This window comes from Hemitrygon akajei, chromosome 3 (assembly GCF_048418815.1).
Source record: "Hemitrygon akajei chromosome 3, sHemAka1.3, whole genome shotgun sequence".
NCBI lineage: Eukaryota > Metazoa > Chordata > Chondrichthyes > Myliobatiformes > Dasyatidae > Hemitrygon > Hemitrygon akajei.
The window spans coordinates 138,967,022-138,990,055 of NC_133126.1; the positions used below are offsets into that span (position 1 = coordinate 138,967,022).

General features: G+C 40.5%; 1 protein-coding gene across 4 annotated transcripts in view; it reads right to left on the minus strand.

The window, feature by feature from the left end:
* The window catches only part of LOC140725453 (SPRY domain-containing SOCS box protein 1-like), a 213,240-nt gene extending 199,297 nt beyond the window's left edge, over positions 1–13,943 (minus strand). Inside the window, exons 1-2 of one of the 4 annotated variants that reach the window (XM_073040921.1) lie at positions 13,524–13,898; positions 13,343–13,428 (exon numbers count right to left, since the gene is read on the minus strand). The gene's annotated coding sequence lies outside the window, so the exon portion shown is untranslated. Of the gene's footprint in view, positions 1–12,978; positions 13,051–13,342; positions 13,429–13,523 lie in introns of those variants that run through there. The other 3 variants (XM_073040925.1, XM_073040920.1, XM_073040926.1) reach the window with 3 other exon arrangements.
* Between the last annotated feature and the right edge of the window lie 9,091 nt (positions 13,944–23,034).

A 23,034-nucleotide genomic window follows, 5' to 3' on the forward strand; every position in this document is an offset into this window, starting at 1 on the left:
AGGTTTAATATCAGCATATGTCGTGAAATTTGTTAATTTAGCAGCAGCAGTACCATGCAATACATAATATAGAAAAAACATTTTTATATAGATACACACACACACACACACACACACACACACACACACACACACACACACACACACACACACACACACACACACACACACACACACACACACACACACACACACACACACACACACACACACACCCACCCCCCCCCCCCCCAATTATATAAATATATATAAACACACACAGTTATAAGAAAATGTTTTACCTGGTTTTCTGTTTTAATTATTCATAAAGTGTGGTCTGATCTTGATCCAAGTCACAGAAATAGACAAACTGCCTCAACTAATAACAGACCAGCAATTGTACTTTTCATGTGTTCTATAAAGACATTGTTTAATCATTCACAGTCCAGGCTGGAAAAAGTAAGTAAACCTTTGTATTTAATAACTAGTAGAACCTTCTTTAGCAATAATAACCTCCACCAAATGTTTCCTGTAGCTGCTGATCAGACTTGCACAATGGTGAGGAGGAATTTTAGACCATTCCTCCATACAAAACTGGTTCAATTCATCAATTTTTTGGGATACCTTGCATGAACAGCCCTCTTCAGGTCATGCCACAGCATCTCAATTGAGTTAAGATCTGAACTCTGACTTGGCCATTCCAAAATACAAATTTTCTTCTTTTTAAACCATTACATTGTTGATTTACTCTTGTGTTTCAGATTGTCTTGTTGCATCATTCAATTTCTATTAAGCTTTACTTGATGGACTGCTACCCAGACATTCTCTTGTAAAATGTCTTAATACAGTTTTGAATTCATTGTTCCCTTATGATGAACCCCTAGGTGTACCTTGCCGTGGACTGTCATTTTTAAGAGAGTGCCTGAGTGACGTCAGTCACCGGCTTTCTCGGCTCCTGTTTGATTCTTACTAAGAGAGAGAGGGGCGGAACTATTTGACTCTGCAGCTTATTTTATGCAGCCAATAGGCTGGTCCTGGACTTATTTCCACTTGGCATAATTTACTTATTATTACTTAATTATTTATGGTTTTATATTGTTATATTTCTACACTATTCTTGGTTGGTGCAACTGTAATGAAACCCAGTTTCCCTCGGGATCAATAAAGTATGTCTGTCTGTATCTTGATTTAAGCAAGTACACTCATTCACACACAGTCGCAGTTGGTGTCGGACAATGGAAGGAAGCCAGTGACTAAGGGGTCACTGGTTGGAACTTTCGAGTGCCCACAAGGGTGGGTTGAGCATTGAGACAGCACATCGATAAATGGCTATCACATTGTGTGATTGGGGCAAACTTGTGGAATCTACCTATGCGTTAACCCTTGCCTGGGTGGTAGTTCCCTTTGAAGACTGTACCCCTGTGATAAGCTGCTATTGGTGATAATCCGTAAGTGGAGTTGGAATGATGACAGATAAAACCTAAGGCAATCGTTACCCTGTTTTACCACCGTGGAACCTGTGGAATACGACATTCACCTTGGATTACAAATATCTCTCTCACATCATTTAATCCGTGGATAAACTAAACTTTCATACATTACCATCAAGATTTTAAGACTGGTGCCCCCGAGTTCCATAGCTTGGGAGTTATACTTACACATATGTTAACTTTTAATTATTCTTGTTTAAGTTGCTATATTAAGTAGATACTAATAAAGATACTGGTTTTAACATCAAAACCAGACTTCAGGCGTGGTCTATTGCTGCTAGTTCATTTACACCGTTACGGGTACGTAACACCCTCAACGATTGCAAGCTGTGCAGGCCCTGAGGCAGCAAAGCAGTACCAAACCATGATGCACTTTCCAAAACGCTTTACAGTTGGGATGAGGTTTTGGTGTTGGTGTACAGTGCCTTTTTCCCCTCCAAACATAGCAGTGTGCATTTCTGCCAGAAAGTTCAACTTTGGTCTTATCTGTCCACAGAACATTGTCCCAGAAGCGTTGTGGAACATCCAGATGAAAAGCAGTTCTCCTGTGACACTACCATTAATTGGTCGAATTAATGCTATTAAAATGATAGTTCTACCGGAATTTTTATATATATTCCAAGCAGTTCCTTCATTTGTTCCTAAACATTTTTTTGACAGAATAGACTCTAAAATTTTATCCTACATTTGGAACAATAAAAATCCTAGACTGAGTAATCTTTTATTGCAGAAATTTAAAAAAGGACAATCGTATGGCTTTGCCAAATCTTAGATTGTACTACTAGGCAACTAATATTCGATATATTACCTGTTAGATTCATTATTCAGGCATATATGACTGTCCTTTATGGGTGGAATTGGATAAAAACTCGGTGAAGTGGTATTCCTTGGCCTCTTTACTGGGAGCTTCTCTTCTTTTTCTGCTCTCTAAGTTTGGTAGGCAAGACCTTAATCCTATTTTTAAACATACTTTAAGAATTTGGTTTCAGTTTCACAGATTTTTTGAATTAAATAATTTTGTCCTTTCTAGTAAAATATATCATAACTATTTTTTAAACCATCAATTTTAGATCAGGTTTTTTAAATTTGGAAAACCAAAGGCATAATAACTTTTTTGGATTTGTTTATAGGGGATTGTTTAATGTCTTTTACTCAGCTAATGGATAAATTTGATTTATCCAATGTAGACTTTTTTGGATATTTACAAATTAGGAATTGTATTTATTTATTTTTTTTACATACTTTGCTTCCAAATTATCCCTCCACTTTTCCATCTAATATAATAGATACCCTCTTCCAGGTTAAACCACTCCAAAAAGGATCAATAGCTACAATTTATAAATGGTTATTGAATATACGAATGATAGCTAACGATAAAATTAAAGCTGCCTGGGAATTGGAATTTCAAGAGTTACTTTCAGATAATCAATGGAGTAAAATTTTTCATCTGGTAAATACTTCATCTATTTGTGCCCGTCATTCCTTGATACAGTTCAGGGTAGTGCATCGGGCACATATGTCAAAGGATAAATTAGGCAGTATTTTTCTCAATATTAATCCTATTTGTGATAGATGTAATACTCAGGTGGCCACTTTAAATCATATGCTTTGGTCTTGCATAAAGTTGGAGAATTTTTGGAAAGTTTTTTTGAAACCTTATCTAAAGTGCTGGATCTGGATTTACAACCAAACTTATTTACAGCTATTTTTGGGATTATTCCATCGGAAGCAGGATATATCCTGCTTCTGCTCAGCGGGTGATAGCCTTTTCAACCTTATTGGCTAAGAAAGCCATTTTACCTAAATGGAGGGACCCTAACCCTCCTACCGCCTTTTATCGGCTTTCCTCTATCATGTACTGTTCAAGTCTAGAGAAAATAAGAAGTTGGGCATTGGATACATCCTTTAAATTTGAAGAAATCTGGCAACCTTTTATTCAATATTTTCATATGATCTGATTTCTGTACTGATTCTGTTCCAGCCATTTTTTCAGAACCTTGGATTTGATCAGAGAGTCTGTCTTCTCTTGGTTTTTCTCTCAGGATAGACTGCCCAGTCCTTTTTTTTTTCCTGTTTGGAATAGTGGTTTTTTTTTCATTCTCTCTTTTATATAAAAATTTCTAATAGTCCTTCCTTCTTCATAAATTGATGAGGAGAATTATACATTCTAGATCAAATTCATGCTTTGTAGATTAACACTGTGTGATTCTGATATTACCTTCTGTATGTAGTGCTATAGACATCTATACCAGAGATATTCTCCTCTTGTTTGTATACACACTTTTTTTTTTATCAATAAAAAAGACTAAAAAAAAGCAGTGGTTTCCTCCAAGAACACCATTCTTGTTCAATTTTGTTTTCATAATGGACACATGAACAGAGACTTTAGCAAGTTCTAGTGATTTCTACAGGTCTTTTGCTGTTATCCTTGGGTTCTTTCTCACCTCCTTTAGCATTACACATTGTGCTGTTGGTGTGATCTTTGCAGGACACCCACTCCTAGGGAGAGGAGCAACAGCACTGAATTTCCTCCATTTGTACACAATTTATCTTACTGCAGAATGCCAAACACTCAGCTCTTTAGAATGCTTTTGTAGCCTTTTATAGCTTCATGCATCTCTACAGTTCTTCTTCTTAGGACCTCTAAAAGTCGTCTTGATCGAGGCATAGTGCACATAAATAGATCTTTCTTGCGAAGAGCAGACTGCAGGAAATATAGGGTTGCAGTTATGGGTGATTTCCACTTCCCTCATATTGACTGACACCTCCTGACTGCAAAGGGGATAGCTGGGGCTAAACTTCTCAGGTGTGTTCAAGAAGGATTCCTGACACAGTATGTGGACCAGCCGATGAGACGAGAGGCCATACTGGATCTAGTTCTGGGTAATGAACCTGGTCAGGTTGCAGACCTCTTGGTGGGGGAGCATTTTGGTGAGAGTGACCACAACTCCCTTAGCTTCAGCATAGCTATGGAAAAGGATAAAAACAGACAAAACGGGAAAGTACTTAACTGGGGAAGGGCTAACTATGAAGGGATGAGGCAGGAACTAGCTAGAGTAAATTGAAAACAGATGTTCAAGGGTGAAAGCACAGAAGCAATGTGGAGGAAGTTTAGGGACCACTTGTGCTGGGTTCAGGATAGGTTTGTCCCACTGAGGCAAGGAAAAAATGGTAGGAAAGGGGAACCGTGGTTGACGAAACACGTGAGGCAACTCGTCAAGAGGAAAAAGGAAGCATATGTAGACATAAGAAGCAGGAAGGGCTCATGAGAAATATAGGGTAGCCAGGAAAGAGCTTAAGAAAGGACTTAGGAGAGCTTGAAGGGGGCATGAGAAGGCCTTGGCATGTAAGATTAAGAAGAACCCCAAGGTGTTCTATGCGTATGTGAAGAACAGAAGGATGACAAGAATGAAAGTGGGGCTGCTAAAGGATAAAGAAGGCAACATGTGCCTGGAGGTGGAGGAGGTTGGGGAGGTCCTAAATGAATACTTTGCTTCAGTATTCACAAGTGAAAAAGACCTTGATCAGGGTGAGGTCGAAATAGAACAGGCCTGTGTGCTGGACAATGTGGAGGATAAGGCAGAAGATGTGTTGGATCTTCTTAAAAATATCAAGATTGATAAGTCCCCAGGGCCAGATGTGATATACGCCAGGTTCCCGTGGGAAGTGAGAGAAGAGTAGCTATGATCTTTGAATCCTCTTTGGCTGCAGGGGAGGTGCCGGAAGATTGTAGAGGTAATTGTAAACCTTTTTGTGAGTATTAAATAGTTAAATTAAAAATCGTGCAAAAACAGAAATATTTTTTAAAAAGTGAGGTAGTGTTCATAGGTTCAATGTCCATTTAGAAATCAGATGGCAGAGGGAAAGAAGCTGTTCCTGAATCACTAAGTGTGTGCCTCAGACTTCTGTACCTCCTTTCTGATGGTAACAATGTGAAGAGGGATGTCCTGGGTAATGGGGATCCTTAATAATGGGAACCACCTTTTTGAGGCAAAGCTCCTTGAAGATGTCTTGGATACTACAAAGATTAGTATATGGAGCTGATTAATTTTATAACTTTCTGTGGCTTCTTTCGATCCTGTGCAATAGAACTCCACCCCCACTCCCTCTGTGCACCAGGCAGTGATGCAGCCTGTCAGAATGCTCTCCACATCTATTGAAGTTTTTTTGAGTGTATTTGTTGACATACCAAATCTCTTCAAACTCCTAATAATGTATAGCTGCTGTCTTGAATTCTTTGTAACTACACCAATATGTTGGGACAAGGTTACATCCTCATCGATCTTGACAGCCAGGAACTTGAAATTGCTCTCTCTCCCCACTTCTGATCCCTCTGTGAGGATTGGTGTGTGTTCCTTTGTTCTGAAGTTCACAATCAGCTCTTTGATCTTATTGACATTGATTGCAAGGTTGTTGCTGCAAAACCACTCCATTAGTTGGTATATCTCACTCCTGTACACTGACTCATCTCCATCTGAGATTCTGCCAACAATGGTTGTATCATCAGCAAATCCATAGATGGCATTTGAGCTATACCTGGCCACACAGTCATGGGTACAGAAAGAGCAGAGCACACACATCCCAGAAGTGCGTAAACACAGAATATAGAATAGTATTTGGCCCACAATGTTGTGCCAACCCTCAAACCCTGCCTCCCATATAACTCCCCACCTTCTCCATATACCTGTCTAGTAGTCTCTTAAACTTCACTAGTGTATCTGCCTCCACCACTGACTCAGGCAGTGCATTCTATGCACCAACCACTCTCTGAGTGAAAAACTTTCCTCTAATATCTCCCTTGAACTTCCCTTCCCTTACCTTAAAGCCATGTCCTCTTGTACTGAGCAGTGGTACCCTGGGGAAGAGGCGCTGGCTGTCCACTCTGTCTATTCCTCTTAATATCTTGTACACCTCTATCATGTCTCCTCTCATCCTCCTTCTCTCCAAAGTGTAAAACCCTAACTCCCTTAATCTCTGATCATAATCCATACTCTCTAAACCAGGCAACATCCTGGTAAATCTCCTCTGTACCCTTTCCAATGCTTCCACATCCTTCCTATAGTGAGGCAACCAGAACTGGACACAGTACTCCAAGTGTGGCCTAACTAGAGTTTTATAGAGCTGCATCATTACATCGCGTCTCTTAAACTCTATCCCTCGACTTATGAAAGCTAACACCCCATAAGCTTTCTTAACTACCCTATCTACCTATGAGGCAACTTTCAGGGATCTGTGGACATGTACCCCCAGATCCCTCTGCTCCTCCACACTACCGAGTATCTTGCCATTTACTTTGTACTCTGCCTTGGTGTTTGTCCTTCCAAAGTGTACCACCTCACACTTCTCCAGGTTGAACTCCATCTGCCACTTTTCAGCCCACTTCTGCATCCTATTAATGTCTCTCTGCAATCTTCAACAATCCTCTACACTATCTACAATACTACCAACCTTTGTGTCATCTGCAAACTTGCCAACCCACCCTTCTACCCCCCACATCCAGGTCGTTAATAAAAATCACAAAAAGTAGAGGTCCCAGAACAGATCCTTGTGGGATACCACTAGTCACAACCCTCCAATCTGAATGTACTTCCTCCATCACGACCCTCTGCCTTCTGCAGGCAAGCCAATTCTGAATCCACCTGGCCAAACTTCCCTGGATCCCATGCCTTCTGACTTTCTGAAGAAGCCTACCATGTGGAACCTTGTCAAATGCCTTACTAAAATCCATGTAGATCACATCCACTATACTACCCTCATCTATATGCCTAGTCACCTCCTCAAAGAACTCTATCAGGCTTGTTGGACACGATCTGCCCTTCACAAAGCCATGCTGACTGTCTCTGATCAGTCCATGATTCTCTAAATGCCCACAGATCCCATCTCTAAGAATCTTTTCCAACAGCTTTCCCACCACAGACGTAAGGCTCACTGGTCTATAATTACCTGGACTATCCCTACTACCTTTTTTGAACAAGGGGACAACATTTGCCTCCCTCCAATCCTCCGGTACCATTCCCGTGGACAACAAGGACATAAAGATCCTAGCCAGAGGCTCAGCAATCTCTTCCCTCGCCTCGTGGAGCAGCCTGGGTAATATTCCATCAGGCCCCGGGGACTTATCTGTCCTAATGTATCTTAACAACTCCAACACCTCCTCTCCCTTAATATCAACTTGCTCCAGAACATCAACCTCACTCATATTGTCCTCACCATCATCAAGTTCCCTCTCATTGGTGAATACCGAAGAGAAGTATTCATTGAGGACATCGCTCACTTCCACAGCCTCCAGACACATCTTCCCACTTTTATCTCTAATCGGTCCTACCTTCACTCCTGTCATCCTTTTGTTCTTCACATAATTGAAGAATGCCCTGGGGTTTTCCTTTACCTTACTCACCAAGGCCTTCTCATGCCCCTGTCTTGCTCTTCTCAGCCCCTTCTTAAGCTCCTTTCTTGCTTCCCATATATTCCTCAATAGACCCATCTGATCCTTGCTTCCTAAACCTCATGTATGCTGCCTTCTTCCACCTGACTAGATTTTCCACTTCACTTGTCACCCATGGTTCCTTCACCCTACCATTCTTTATCTTCCTCACTGGGACAAATTTACCCCTAACATCCTGCAAGAGATCCTTAAACATCGACCACATGTCCATAGTACATTTCCCTGCAAAAACATCATCCCAATTCACACCCGCAAGTTCTAGCCTTATAGCCTCATAATTTGCCCTTCCCCAACTAAAAATTTTCCTGTCCTCTCTGATTCTATCCTTTTCCATGATAATGCTAAAGGTCAGGGAGCGGTGATCACTGTCCCCCAGATGCTCACCCACTGACAGATCTGTGACCTGACCCGGTTCATTACCTAATACTAGATCTAGTATGGCATTCCCCCTAGTCGGTCTGTCAACATACTGTGACAGGAATCCATCCTGAACACACTTAACAAACTCTGCCCCATCTAAACCCTTGGAACTAAACAAGTGCTAATCAACATTAGGGAAGTTAAAGTCACCCATGATAACCCTGATTGTAAACGTTGATTGTCTGCAAGAAGGAGGTATCATTACCAACCCACCCAGATAGTAGTCTTTCAGTTAGGAAGTCAAGTATCCAGTTGCAAATGGAGGTACAGAGGCCCAGGATCTGTGGCTTATTGATCAGGACGATAGGAATGATGGTGTTAAACACTACAGCATCCTGAAATGGGTGTTTGTATTATCCAGGTAATCTCAGGCCAAATGAACTGCCCTTGAGATTGCGTCTACCACTGACCTATTCATTTATTTTGACACTATGCTGCTTAGCTGGGGCAGAAGACTATTGCCGAACATCTTATAAATAGCGTCAGTAGCATGCACTTGGGTGGCTGTTGGATGTAACACTGTGCTTGTGTCATTGAGAGTTGGTGAGAAATAATCACTAAGACAATTCAGAACTGGTTTGTCCACTGCAGTTTCAAGCATTCAGGCTTGGTGATGTCAGAAATGGCCGTGATTGAAAATGAAACAATTTTACTAATACAACAAGTTAGAAACTACAGAGATTTTGAAGGTATCAACAATCATCTAGATCGTTACAATGAAAGTCAAGATTTGGAGATGCAATGGCCTGGTATGAAGGTAGTTCATTATCTGCTCTAAGTGTCTTTGCTGACATTGTGCATTTACAGTCAAAAGAATGCAATGCGGATTAATTCCTGTCTTTAAGTTTTAGTAAGTAATACCCAGATTTATAGTACTGCAGTAGTAATAGTAGTGTTCTAATTTGTTCTGCATTTCATTTAAATGCATAATTTGCTACTCAGTTTGTCTTTTTATATACCTTTTTAACAATTTCCACAAAACTTCAGCTAATTGGGCCAAAATGTACTGGACCTGATATATCCCAATTAACCAGAATGCACTGTATTCTTTACAACAATGAGGCCAACTTTCCATAAACAAGCTTTGGCTTTCAATTATTTCATATGTATATGTTCTTAAAAGTGGTTCACTGGCTTTGCATGCTGAGACCACATTTGGGTCATTATTAGAGAGATCACGTTGCTAATTAGATATGTCACTGGAAATATATTAATTTTAATAACCGTTGAGGATAAGTGGAATAGATGGCGTGGAGTGAGAATAGTGACTTTAATCTTCCCAGTGAACTCCTGGAGGCAATTGCCAATAGTCTAAAACTGGAAGGCAAGGAAGCTAAGAAGCAGTACAGAGGCACTTGGTTGTGAACCAGGTAGTGATCACAGTATCTTCAGGTAACAATGTGAAACCTGAAGGCTTGTCTTTCAATAACGTTATCAAGATGCCACCACTAAATAAGACTGAGAAAAACCTATGCATTGGCACATGGATGCTTCTACATTTCCCATTAGTTCCTCAGGTAAGTTGGAACACATTGTGTAACCAGCGCCCCGTTTCCCTCTGGAAGTGCAGCTGTAAAAATTTCAATCATTAGGTCACAGAGGTAAGAGTTAACAAATGTTTTAGAGATGGGAAAGAAGATATAAAGACAGGAGGACAGAATTCTAGAGTCTGGGTTCCAAACCACTGAAAATTCAGTAATCAATGTTTGCAGGGATGGGGCGGGGGGGGGGGGTGAAATTGTGTAGACTCAGGAACTGGGAAATACACGAGAAGCTAGAGAATGGTGAAACAATTAAAGAAAGGAATGGCATGATTCAAAAGAGAAGCAATCAGCAACTGAGCTCTGCCAGCAGATTGGAAGGAAAGGGTGTTACCACATGAGGCAGTCCCCCCTAGATGGTCAACAGAGGCAATGGTGGAACATGAGAACATTGAGAACAACATTTACAGAGAGATGGAGGAAGACAAAACCATATGGTGATAACTTAATTTAAAATGTATTTTCCAGTAGATTTAATTTTTAATTTTATTTTTAACTAGAGATGCAGCACAGAACAGGCCCTTCCAGCTCTACAAACCACGCCACCCACTATTTAACCCCAGGACAATTTACAACGACCAATTAACCTACCAATCAGTTTCTCTTTGAACTGTGTGGAGAAAAACGGATGGACATGAACCTTAGATGGAAGAATACTTTCCAAGAACAGTGATATGCGTATGTTTCTGGAGATGTAGGTGAGGAAAAGCATTCTTTGCACATAGCAGTTCATTCCTTAGGAGTTCGTGAAAAAGACAGAATTTCTCCTAAGTTATATAAAGCATAAAAGTTACAACATAAATCAGTTTTCAAACTACAAAATACCTAGCAATTTCCAACAGCCCTTTCTTGAGATGATAATGTATTTCCACGTGACAGTTACAGCTTAAAACTTCAAACACAAAACTGAACTGATCTCATTGATGGAAGTTTACAGATGGGATTTAAAACCCTCAGCCTGAAATCGTGCTGATAATCTAGTGCATTAGATTCAAGCTAAAGAAGCAAATTAATGAAAAACACTATTCCTGCTTTGTGTCCCAAGCAGGAAAATAGCTTTTCCTTAGAATTAAATCATGTCATGAACACTTTTAGCAGGTCAAATGAAAATGAACAATACAGATTAGATTCCACAACCAAAGGCAAGAATGGGAAGATTCAACCCACTTAAGGCAACAGTGTAAATATTGGCCTTGATATTATTTAGTTATTGGTGACTCAAAAGTCTCATTTTTTCAACTGATCACTACTGCCAATGGTACAGACAGGATGCCAAAAAGCCTGTACTGTCATTGCAAAAGGAATGGTTAACTAAACAAGTGGGTAGCCAGGCTATTGTACTTCAAATCCTGTCCAGCAATGGTCGCTATCTTGGGTTTTGGTAAAGAGTTTTTCTGCCAAACAGTAAGAGAGAATGAGTAGGTAATTTATAAAAATATATTACTTATGACAAGCCACTTGCTATGACCATCACAAGTTTGTATCAAAGTCTGATTAACCTTCAATGTTCGCATTGTTTTGCTCGCTCTTTCTTTCACTGTTTCCCTGGCACCAATAATCACCACCACAGTGAAAAAGGCAACATCAAAACAGAAAATTAAAAATTAAAAAAGAGCCTTGCAAATGCTGGAAACCTGAAACCAAGAACAGAAAATGCTGTAACAGACAGCATCAGAGGAAAGAGGAATAGTCAACATTTCGGGTCTTCAACCCTTCATCAGATGAGCTGGGGTTTGGTTCACAGACCTGAAACATTGAACGATCTTCCTTCCAGATGCTGCTGACCTGCTTAGGATTTTTTAATCAAAACAGAATGCCTCATTCAACTCTTATCATGGCATAGTCTTCAATCTGGGACTACCAATTGAATGGTTTTGTTTATTATCAGAGAACGTATACAATACACAACCTGAAATTCTTACTCTCCGCAGACAAACCCCAAAAATGAATGACAGAAAAATGTTAGAACCCCAAAGACCCCCTCCTCTCCGGTGTACAAACAGCATCAACCCTCCCCCTCCTGCCTCAGCAAATAGTGTCAGCCACCCCACCACCTGCAATGCAAGGAAAAGCAAACCCCCGCCCCCAAAGAGACCGTGATCTGCAGTCTATCAAAAACCACTGTTCACCCAACAGTTGAATATTCACAGGCTCTCTCCCTCCCTAAAGAGAGAGGAGAGAGGTATTGCTCCTGCTACAGTGAGAGGGACACCAACAGCTCACTGTTTCGATGATACAGTCTGCAGTGTCTCTTATTTCAACATCAGCTGTGTACGTTGCAGTAAACGATCATAAATAAATCATATTCTTTGTAGGAGCAGGTGTCCACAACAGTTAACTATAGAATCAAGCTATATCTATAATTTATTTAACCTTTGTCCCATCAGTTTGGAATTGTTGGTGTCTGCCCTGACCCAGTAGTAGCATTACCATCGGAGCCAAAAGTTTATGGCTTTAAGTCTTGCTGCAGAGACCTGAACATGAAACTCTAGCATGACATTTCAGTCCTATTTTGAAAGCCAAAGGTACCAGGTTTCAGATGAGACATCAAGACCATTTCAGGTGGAAGCAAAATTATCCATGGCCCTATTTCAGACAAGCGCTTGGCCAATACACATCCTTCAACATACAGTACATTTCATTCAAAACAAAATTATCTGAACATTATCACGTGGCGGTTAAAGGGGGCTTGCATTTTCCTACATTACTCATGGCTGAACTACAGAAATATATCACTGGACCTAAATTGCTTCTTGACCTTTTAAAAGGCACTTGTAAAAAAGGCACTATACAGAAGCAAACCTTTCTCCCCCTCAGTTGATAAATTAGTTCTCCCGAAAAGCCAAACACGACCGAACGTCTGTTAATAGCTTAAATGTAGAAAAATGCCTATGCCTAAAGGTTGGGAGAGATTGTACAGAACTACTAAGGAAGCGTAACAGCTAGTAGTTTAAGAATATGCAAGCTGTCCATAGAATGGTGTTTGTTTTAAAACTGTAAGACGGATTTCAAGAAATTCTTATTTTTATATCTTCTTCGCAATAACGAGCTGGAAACATTGACACAGTAGCGAGGTAGAGAGAGGAAAGGAAGAAAATCTTACCACTAAAAGCCTGCGGGGGTCCAAATGGCGAGATCGATTAATTTGAATTTAAATGTCTAAATTTAAATTTCCATGCCTGGGGAATTTCTAACCCCGCGGCGACTGCTGGTCCCGGCCAGGTCTCCAGATGACCCAAACGCCAGATGAAGCCCCGCACTCAAGCGGCTCCCCGGGGACTCTAACCCAGTCCGACTCCTCGGAAGATACAATCGGCTCACTCCAGTGGCTGCATCCTGCCCTTCAGATGCACGATCCAGAGTATCTGGAAAGGGCACGCCAAGCTGAGGCAAAACTCCTTACTGCCCTATGGTATCTCAAATAATATATTTAAACAGGAATTTACTTAAACCTGAAAGGAACGTACCGAACAAAATAATGATGGAAAGGCACCGGAATCTTCCGAGGAAGCCGTGTTATAGGGTATCAAAATACACCAGCCTGGAACATGTTCTTGTAAAAGCAAAGAACACATTTCTAGTAAATAAAGTAATGCAAAAAAAATTACAATTCTTTTTTAAAAAATCCACTTTCAGCGTGCAACTCACCGGGCAGGAGTCAGAAGAGAAATGTTTGCTTGCTTTAAGAAAATAAATCTCCCGTGTCCCTTTAATGTGCTTCCGAGGGGAACTTTGGTGCGCGGTGCCCCGCTGGCAGCTATTGCTGCTCCCTACTTCTGGGGACAAAGCCCCTCGCCCGCCCGCACGGAGATTGACAGGCGAGAGCGCGCGCGCGCTCCCTCCCTCACTCACTCCAACCTGCACCGGACGGGCTTTGTGTCCTTTCTCTCGCACACCAGCCGCTCCTGCGTTCACCCAACCGCTCATTCAACCCCGATCGGACGCTACAACCTCGAGATTAATGTTAATTGTAACCTGACCGGGGAGGCCGCTGTGTCCGTGGAGCAGGTTAAGTTGCAGCAGTCATTGCTAACGGTTGCGAACACTATGACCCCTAGAGGAAAGAAGAGATGGACGTAATTTCTAAATAGATCGTCTGAATATTACTCGGACGAGAATTCTCTGAAAAAAAATCCATGAAGCATGATTCAAGTTCTAGGAAGACCACATCATTTTTCGATTACGCACGTGGAGCGGTCGGTCGCCTTCTGACCTTGGCATTGGAAGTAACTTAAGCGGTTGAGGTTTTTCTTCTCGTCTCTGTACGTGATTAAATTCGTTTTAAGAAGCAAGAAAATGAAGAAGCTGAAAAAGCGAAATTAAAAGCCCGTAAACAGGTCAGGTTGCACCTGTAGAAATAGAATTGGTTCTTTTGATTCGATCTCCAACTTCTTCAGATTATAAAAGACCTGGACCCGAAATGTTAAGTCTTTCTCTCTCCATAAGTTCTACCTGGCTTATTAAGTGTTTCCTCTGTCTACTTCTGTCTCATTTTCAAATGCCAGTACTTTCAATTGTGTTTTTGTTTTTGGACATTTTGCTTACATAGATAGCTACGGACATATAGCAAATACAACAGGTTTCCACTGTATTATTGAAAACTATTGTATATATGAACGCCATTGACAAAAGCCAAAATACGACAGTTCATGTATTTCGTATTTCCAGTGTTCACTTCATTTCTTTCTGGTCAACATCAGTAAAAACTCTTTATATACTGTGCTGTGAAGCACATACACAATTTGGATGTTTGATCTGTTTATCTATCTGCCTTCTATTTTTTTTATTTTTTAAACGATACGTTGCTTTCGTTCTGTTTTCTTGAGTTCTGTGTTCCGCCGAGCATTCTGGGCATGCTATGTTGGCACCTGAATGTGTGGCGACTTGTGAACTGGATTTACAAATGGGTGTGCCGATTGTCCAAAGATTCATTTTATTATCAAAGTATGTATGCAGGATCCAACTCTGAGGTTTGTCTTCGCCAGTTAGCCGTAAATACAGAAAACCATAGAAGTAATTGAAAGAAAGATATCGGTTCACTCCTCCCCCCCCCCACGAAAAGAAAAAAAAAGAAACAAAAACACACAAACTCCAAAAACTAACAGATCACCCACGTGGAGACTGAGAGTCACAGACTCCAACAGTTTCAAAAAAAAACTAAGATAAAAAGACATAGAAAAAAATGAAGTGATTGACTATCAGGAAGATGTTGCTCAAGGAATCCTGTTAATGCAAATTATGCAATTGTGTGTATATGCGATGTACATTTGATAAATAAACTTGAACCTCAAATCTTGAATTTGTTCACCTATTATATATTTACATATTCAAACACGTCTTATATGGAAATACAATCTTCATATCATTATTGGTCTCGAATTCTTTTCAATCACTCTTGTAATTACGTTACAACCACAATTATGCAAGTATCTTAAAATTTGTCTAAGATGTAAAGCAGGAAATACTTGGATCATATTTAATTCCTCGTTAAAATTTGACTTGTCTCATTAAACTACACCTTCCACTTTTTTTTAAGATAGATCCTCTCTTCTCATCTCACTTTCACACACACGCACTCACTCAGAGCCCTTAAAACCATTTATGAAACACTGTAAGGTGCTTTTCAATATCAAACAATGCTAGAAGTGGCAAAGTTTACTGTTTGAAGGATTTATAGGAGGTCAGATTAAGAGTACATTTGCAATATAATTCATGGCTGACACTATATGAGAGGATGAAGATGGGGGTGCAGCAGTCAGATTACCTGGCTGGTAATTTGGAAGACAGGGCTAACAATCCAGCAGCACATATTCAAAGCTCTTCAGATATGACAGGGTCCTTTAAGAGACTTTTGGATAGGTACATAGAGCTTAGAAAAATAGAGGACTATGGGGTAAGCCTAGTAATTTCTAAGGTAGGGACATGTTCAGCACAATTTTGTGGGCCGAAGGGACTGTATTGTGCTGTAGGTTTTCTATGTAGCAGAAGAGGATCAGTCTTTGAAATAAACAACACACCAAAATGCTGGAGGCCAGGCAGCATCTACGGGAGAAAGTGAACAGTCAATGTTTCGAGCCGAAACCCTTCATCAGGACTGGAGATAAAAGCTGAGGAGTCAGAGTAAGAAGTTGGGGGAGGTGAGGAAGAAACACAAAGTGATGGGTGTAACTGTAGGGTGGGGAGGGGTGAAGTAAAGAGCTGGGAAGTTGATTGGTGAAAGAGATACGGGGCCGGAGAAGGGGGAATCTGATAGGAGAGGACAGCAGACCATGGAGGAAAGAAAAGGGGGAGGAGCACCAGAGGGAGGTGATGGCAGTTGAGGAGATAAGGTGAGAGAGGGAAATGGGAATGAGGAATGGTGAAGGGTGGGACATTACCAGAAGTTCAAGAAATCGATGTTCATGACATCAGGTTGGAGGCTACCCAGATAGAATAAAACATGTTTCTCTTCCAACCTGAGTGAAGCCTCATTGCAACAATAGAGGAGGCCATGGACTGACGTCAGAATCAGAATGGGAAGTGTAATTAAAATGGGTGGCCACTGGGAGATCCCAGTTTTTCTGGCGGGGAGAGTGTAGGTGCTCAGCAAAGCAGTCTCCCAATCTACGTCGGGTCTCACCAATATACAGGAGGCCACTCTGGGAGCACCAGATACAGTACATGACCCCTACAGACTCACAGATGAAGTACACAGTGTACACTTTTCCATAGCTGCTGCCTAGCCTGCTGAGTTCCTCCAGCATTTTGTGTGTGTTGCTTGGATTTCCAGCATCTGCAGATTTTCTCTGTCAGGCTTTGAAATGATTGACAACATCATCTTCACAGAGGGAATTACTATAATAAATACTCACATTGCCAGCCATGTCCTGACCATAAAATATGATTAAGTAAAATAGAAGCAATATTATTGACTGATGAAGGGTCCCTGCCCAAAACATCCACTGTTTATTCATTTTCATAGATGCTGCCTCACCTGATAAGTTCCGCCAGCATTTTGCTTGTGTTGCTCTGGAATCAGAATCAGGCTTAATATCACCTGCACATGTCAAGAAATTTGTTAACTTTGTAGCAGCAGCACAATGCTAAATATAGATAAATATACAAAAAAACCTAATTACAGTAAGTATATATACAAATGTATATTAAATAGTTAAGGTAAGTAGTGCAAAAACAGATTTTTTTAAAAAAGTAGTGAGGTAGTGTTCATGGGTTCAATGTCCATTTAGAAATCGGATGGCAGAGGGGTTGAAGCTGTTTCTGAATCACAGAGTGTGTGCATTCAGGCTTCTGTACCTCCTTCCTGATGTTAACAATGTGAAGAGGGCACATCCTGTGTGGTGGGGGTCCGTGAGGATGGATGCCACTTTTCTGAGGCACCGCCCCTTGAAGAGGTCTTGAATACATTGGAGGCTAGTACCCATGATGGACCTGACTAACTTTATAACTTTCTGCAGCTTACTTTAATCCTCTGCGATAGTCCCCACGTGCTTCCCCCCCCCCCCCCCCCACCGCCCATACCAGACGGTCAGAATGCTTCCCATGGTACATACGTAGGAGTTTCTGAGTGCTTCAGGTGACAAACCAAATCTCCTCAAAGTCCTGATGAAATATAGCCGCTGTTTTGCCTTCTTTATAACTGCATCAATACGATTTGTTTAAGCTTACAGTAAATTTTGGAGCTATTAGGTTCATTGTGATTCTGCAATCTTTGTAACAGCAATCTGAAATATTAAACAATTTGCTTTATTGCCTTCCAGAAAGTGCTATCTTGTATTTTCTCAAATTCTTACAGTATTTGATTAATAATCTCTTCTGTACCATTTTTGTGGCAATACATTCCATGATCAAAAATTTTCTGCCCAATACATTCCTGACAATGTTTTTCTTTGTTCTTGTAGTTACAATTTAAAAATTAGTAATTGATCTGGTATTAGCCAATCAGAAAGAAAACCATTTTCTCCATGTTTTTCTAACAAACCCTTTATAATTAAAAATAAATCTTATTAAAGAAAAGCTTTTTGCCATTCAGTGAAAACCACTTGCTATTTCAATTTTTTTCATGAGTTACTTATTTACATCTGCTGCCATCTTGGTGAATTTGTAAACTATCGGTAGCTTGAATGATCATAAGATCATGAGACATGGGGGTAGAATTGAGTCAGCTTTACCATTCAATCACAGGTGATTTATTATTTCTTTCAATCCCATTCCCTGCCTTCTCTCTGTAACCTTTGGCACCCTAACTAATCAAGAACTTGTCAACTTTAGAATTGTACATAGTCCTCTAAATATGTTAGAACAATTGCCATGTGACGTTCATTTATTTATTTATTTATTCAAGACTTAGTTCAGTCTTCCTCTTAGATAAAGGTATCCACATGCCTGTTATTGGTTGACTAACATGATTCATGCACTATAATTAAAACTTCGGCAATAAGTTTGTGTGTCAAATAAATTTATATCTCACAGTACTCATTATTGGTCATCATGGTTTTTATTACAGTGAACATTCTGAAAAACATCATAAATATCCTTGTTCTGGTGCAATGGGCAATCATAATGAAAAAATGGCAAGTGAATGGAGACAGCCTTTTGAATGGAAACTTAAATATAAACGTTCTTAACATGTTGCAAATCAATAAAATTTAAACATACAAAATTGCTAAGGAAGCTAAACTTCTGAGAGCTATAATAATGGAAGAGATAGAAAGTAGCTTACATAAGTCTCAAGAAATGCAGAAATAAAATAGACAATAGACAATAGACAGTAGGTGCAGGAGTAGGCCATTCGGCCCTTCTAGCCAGCACCACCATTCACTATGATCATGGCTGATCATACACAATCAGTACCCTGTTCCTGCCCTCTCCCCATATCCCTTGACCCCGCTATCTATAAGAGCTCTATCTAATTCTTTCTTGAATGCATCCAGAGACTTGGCCTCTTCTGGGGCAGAGCATTCCACATATCCACCACTCTCTGGGTGAAAAAGTTTTTCCGCATCTCTGTTCTAAATGGCCTACCCCTTATTCTTAAACTGTGGCCTCTAGTTCTGGACTCACCCATCAGCGGGAACATGCTTCCTGCCTCCAGTGTGTCCAATCCCTTAATAATCTTATATGTTTCAATCAGATCCCCTCTCATCCTTCTAAATTCCAGTGTATACAAGCCCAGTCGCTCCAATCTTTCAATATATGACAGTCCCGCCATTCCGGGAATTAACCTTGTGAACCTACGCTGCACTCTCTCAATAGCAAGAATGTCCTTCCTCAAATTTGGAGACCAAAACTGCACACAATACTCCAGGTGTGGTCTCACCAGGGCCCTGTACAGCTGCAGAAGGACCTCTTTACTCCTGTACTCAATTCCACTTGTTATAAAAGCCAGCATGCCATTAGCTTTCTTCACTGCCTGCTGTACCTGCATGCTTGCTTTCATTGACTGATGTACAAGAACACCTAGATCTTGTTGTATTTCCCCTTTTCCTAACTTGACTCCATTTAGATAGTAATCTGCCTTCCTGTTCTTGCCACCAAAGTGGATAACCTCACACTTATCCACATTAAACTGCATCTGCCATACATTTGCCCACTCACCCAACCTGTCCAAGTCACCCTGCATTCTCATAACATCCTCCTGACATTTCACACTGCCACCCAGCTTTGTGTCATCAGCAAATTTGCTAATGTTACTTTTAATCCCTTCATCTAAATCATTAATGTATATTGTAAACAGCTGCGGTCCCAGCACTGCGGTACCCCACTGGTCACAGCCTGCCATTCCGAAAGGGACCCGTTAATCACTACTCTTTGTTTCCTGTCAGCCAGCCAATTTTCAATCCATGTCAGTACTCTGCCCCCAATACCATGTGCCCTAATTTTGCCCACTAATCTCCTATGTGGGACTTTATCAAAAGCTTTCTGGAAGTCCAGGTACACTACATCCATTGGCTCTCCTTTGTCCATTTAAATAGTGATAATATGTATGTTCCTTTTAATGTTTATGATGTTGGCACTTAAAATAGAAACATTTTGCTTCCCATCATTCCTATTCTCTTAACTGGGAATAACTTGAAAATCACCAAATAGATATATATGATTTGATCTATCAATGATATATAAATTGTGGTAAAGATTGTTTTTAATTCATACCAATAATGTAATGATTAAATTGCAGGAGACTTATAGATGCCCAGACTACCAGGTTGGCCTCAATAGCATTGTATACGTGGAAGCTGACCACCTTTGCAAGAGGAGTTTCCTCTGTCCCAGCAACTCCCATAGCAGTACTTGATAAAATATCCTGGTTTTCCTGATATTCTGCACAAAAGTATCATATATATATTTTTTTTAAAGTTGTTCCTATGGTAGGGGTATCGAATGCAAAAGGTTATAGGTTTAAACTAAGAGGAAGGACTATTGAAGGGGATCTGAGGGAAAATAATTTTTTCACATAGGGAGTGGTTGTTAGACAGTAGCATCAGTTATGAGCTTCTTCTTTTAACTTAATTGCATCTCTTAACCACTGGGATTATTAGTTCTCAATGAAATGCAAATTAATTGAGAATTATGAAATATATTTTTTTTAATTGTCTAGTGGTAAACTTCTTAAAGTCTAATTTCCCAATGTACCTAACCCACTTTTCACATCTATGTAATTGAATAAATTTTCATTCAAGACTTGAATTTCCAACTGAATTTTGTTTCTGACAAACATTTGCTTTGGAACACAAGAGATTCTGCAGATGATGGTAACCCAGAGAAAAACACACAAAATGCAGGCTAGGCAACATCTCATGGAAATGGATAAACAGTTGACATTTTGGGCCGAGAACCTTCAGCAGAACTGAAAAGGAAGGCAGAACATTTCAAAATAAGAAGTTAGGGGTGGGGAAGAAGTACACGCTAAAAGGTGATAGGTGAAGCCAGGTTGTTGGGGGAGGGGAGGTGAAATAAGAAGCTGGGAAGTGATAGGTGGAAAAGACAAAGGGCTGGAGAAGAAGGAATTGGATAGGAGAGGAGAATGGACCATAGGAGAAAGTGAAGGAGGAGGGGCATCAGGAGGAGGTGATAGCAGGTGAGGAGAAGAGCTAAGAGGCTAGAGAGAGGAGAGGCAGAGGAAAACATTACCAGAAGAAGAAATTGATGTTCATGCCATCTGTTTAGAGGTTACCTAGACAGAATATGAGGTATTGCTCCTCCACCCTCAGAATGGAGAAGAGGAGGTGATGGACTGACAACTCAGAATGGAAATGGGGATAGGAATTTAAATGTTCAGCCACCAGGAAATTCCACTTTTTGCAGGGGAGCGGAGATGCTCGACAAGCAATCCCCCAATTTAAGTTGGGTCTCACTAATGTAGAGGGGGCTGAATTGTAAGCACTGGATAGAGTAGGTTACCCCAACAGATTCTGAGGGGAAGTGTTGCCGCATTTGGAAGGACTGTTTGGGAATGGAAGTAAGGGAAGAGGAGTAGCATTTCTGTCACTTGCAGAGATACATGTCAGGAGGGATGTATCGCTTTGGAAATTCATCTGTGAGATAAGAGTAATTGCTACACAATGCTTGTCTTCAACTATAAACAAGTATCTAAAAATAAGAACATAATTATGCACGAAATGTAATGTGAGTTATTGAACCAATTTGATGACTTCTAATGCAAAATAGGCAGTCTTCTGCTTCAGATTAAATGAATATCTTTGATGCTTCATTCAAGTTTAATTACTTTGCATATTTAATAGGAGATATTGATTCCAGCATTATTATTGTAACCATCTTGTTTTCAAGCCAATATGCTAAAGCCAAACTTTCAATTCCAGCACCTGTTCTGTAAAGAGTCTCTGTACGTTCTCCCCCATGGAATGCTTGGGGTTTCTCCAGATGCTCCGATTTCCTCCCACTGTCCAAAGATTCCCGATAGGTTAATTGGACATTGTAAATTGTCCCGTCATTAGGTTATGATTAATTGGGGATACGGGGTTGCTGGGGTGGAATGGCTCGAAGGGCTGGAAGGAGCTACTCCATGCTGAATTGCTAAATACAATATGCGCACGCATGTGTGTGTGAGTGTGTGTTTGTGAAAGTGAGTGTCTGTGTGTGTGTGTGTGTGTGTGTGTGTGTGTATGTATGTGTGTGTGTGTATGTGTGTGTGCACGCACGCGCACTCCCTTACAAATTAAATTTGGAAAACAAGTCAATATATTTTGGTTCCAAGAGTAATAGATAGTAATAGATCATATAAAACGAGAGTGCAGTTCAGGCATAGGATTGCCTTATAGTTGAGACTGATGATAATCCAACGTTCTCCTCCCAGCAAAGGTAACAGGATAAATTTCAGCTGTGAAACCCAACCTCAAAGTCCAAACACAAAAATGCAACTGCAGATGCTGTGGATCAAAGAATACGTATGCAACGCTGGAAGAACTCAGCAAGTCAGGCAGCATCCGTGAGAAAAGAATAGCCAACGTTTCGGGGCGAGACTCTTCCTGATGATGCTGCTGCCTGACCTGCTGCATTCTTCCAGCGTCGTGTACGTATTCTCCAACCTCAAAGTCTTTTGTTCTATTACATTGGTGCTAAATGAAGCAATTTTATGACCATGGCATCTAAAATCAGAGTGTGAAAGATGTCATTTTTTAAAGTACACAAAGGAGAACTTTTTGGACCAGTTTGTAGATAACCCAATTGGGAAGATAAAGTATCGGGCCTAAATTTAGGAATAAAGCCAAGCCAGTAGGTGAAGCTGGTGCCCTTTCGTGTAATAGTGACCTTAACTCTTAAAAGGATGATATGGAAATTAAGGTCCTGAATTAGGGAAAGGGTGATTTCAATATCATAAGATAGAGCTTGTCATGGTAGACTGAGCAATAAATTCTCATCAGACAAGTATCTTTTAAAGGTTCAAAGGTTCCTTTATTATCAATGTATGTATGCAGTATACAATTTTGAGATTCTTCTTCTACAGATAGCCAAAAAACAAAGAAGACTATAGAAGTCAGTTCAAAGAGTAACAGCAAACCCATCCCCTGCACAAAATAAAACAATGACATGATCATCAAATCCCCCCAACCCTCCTGCTCTGCACAAAATGCAACAAAATATCACCACCCTAATCCCCCTTTCCCACACCAAACGCAACAAGAACACCTGCCCCCAAATCCAC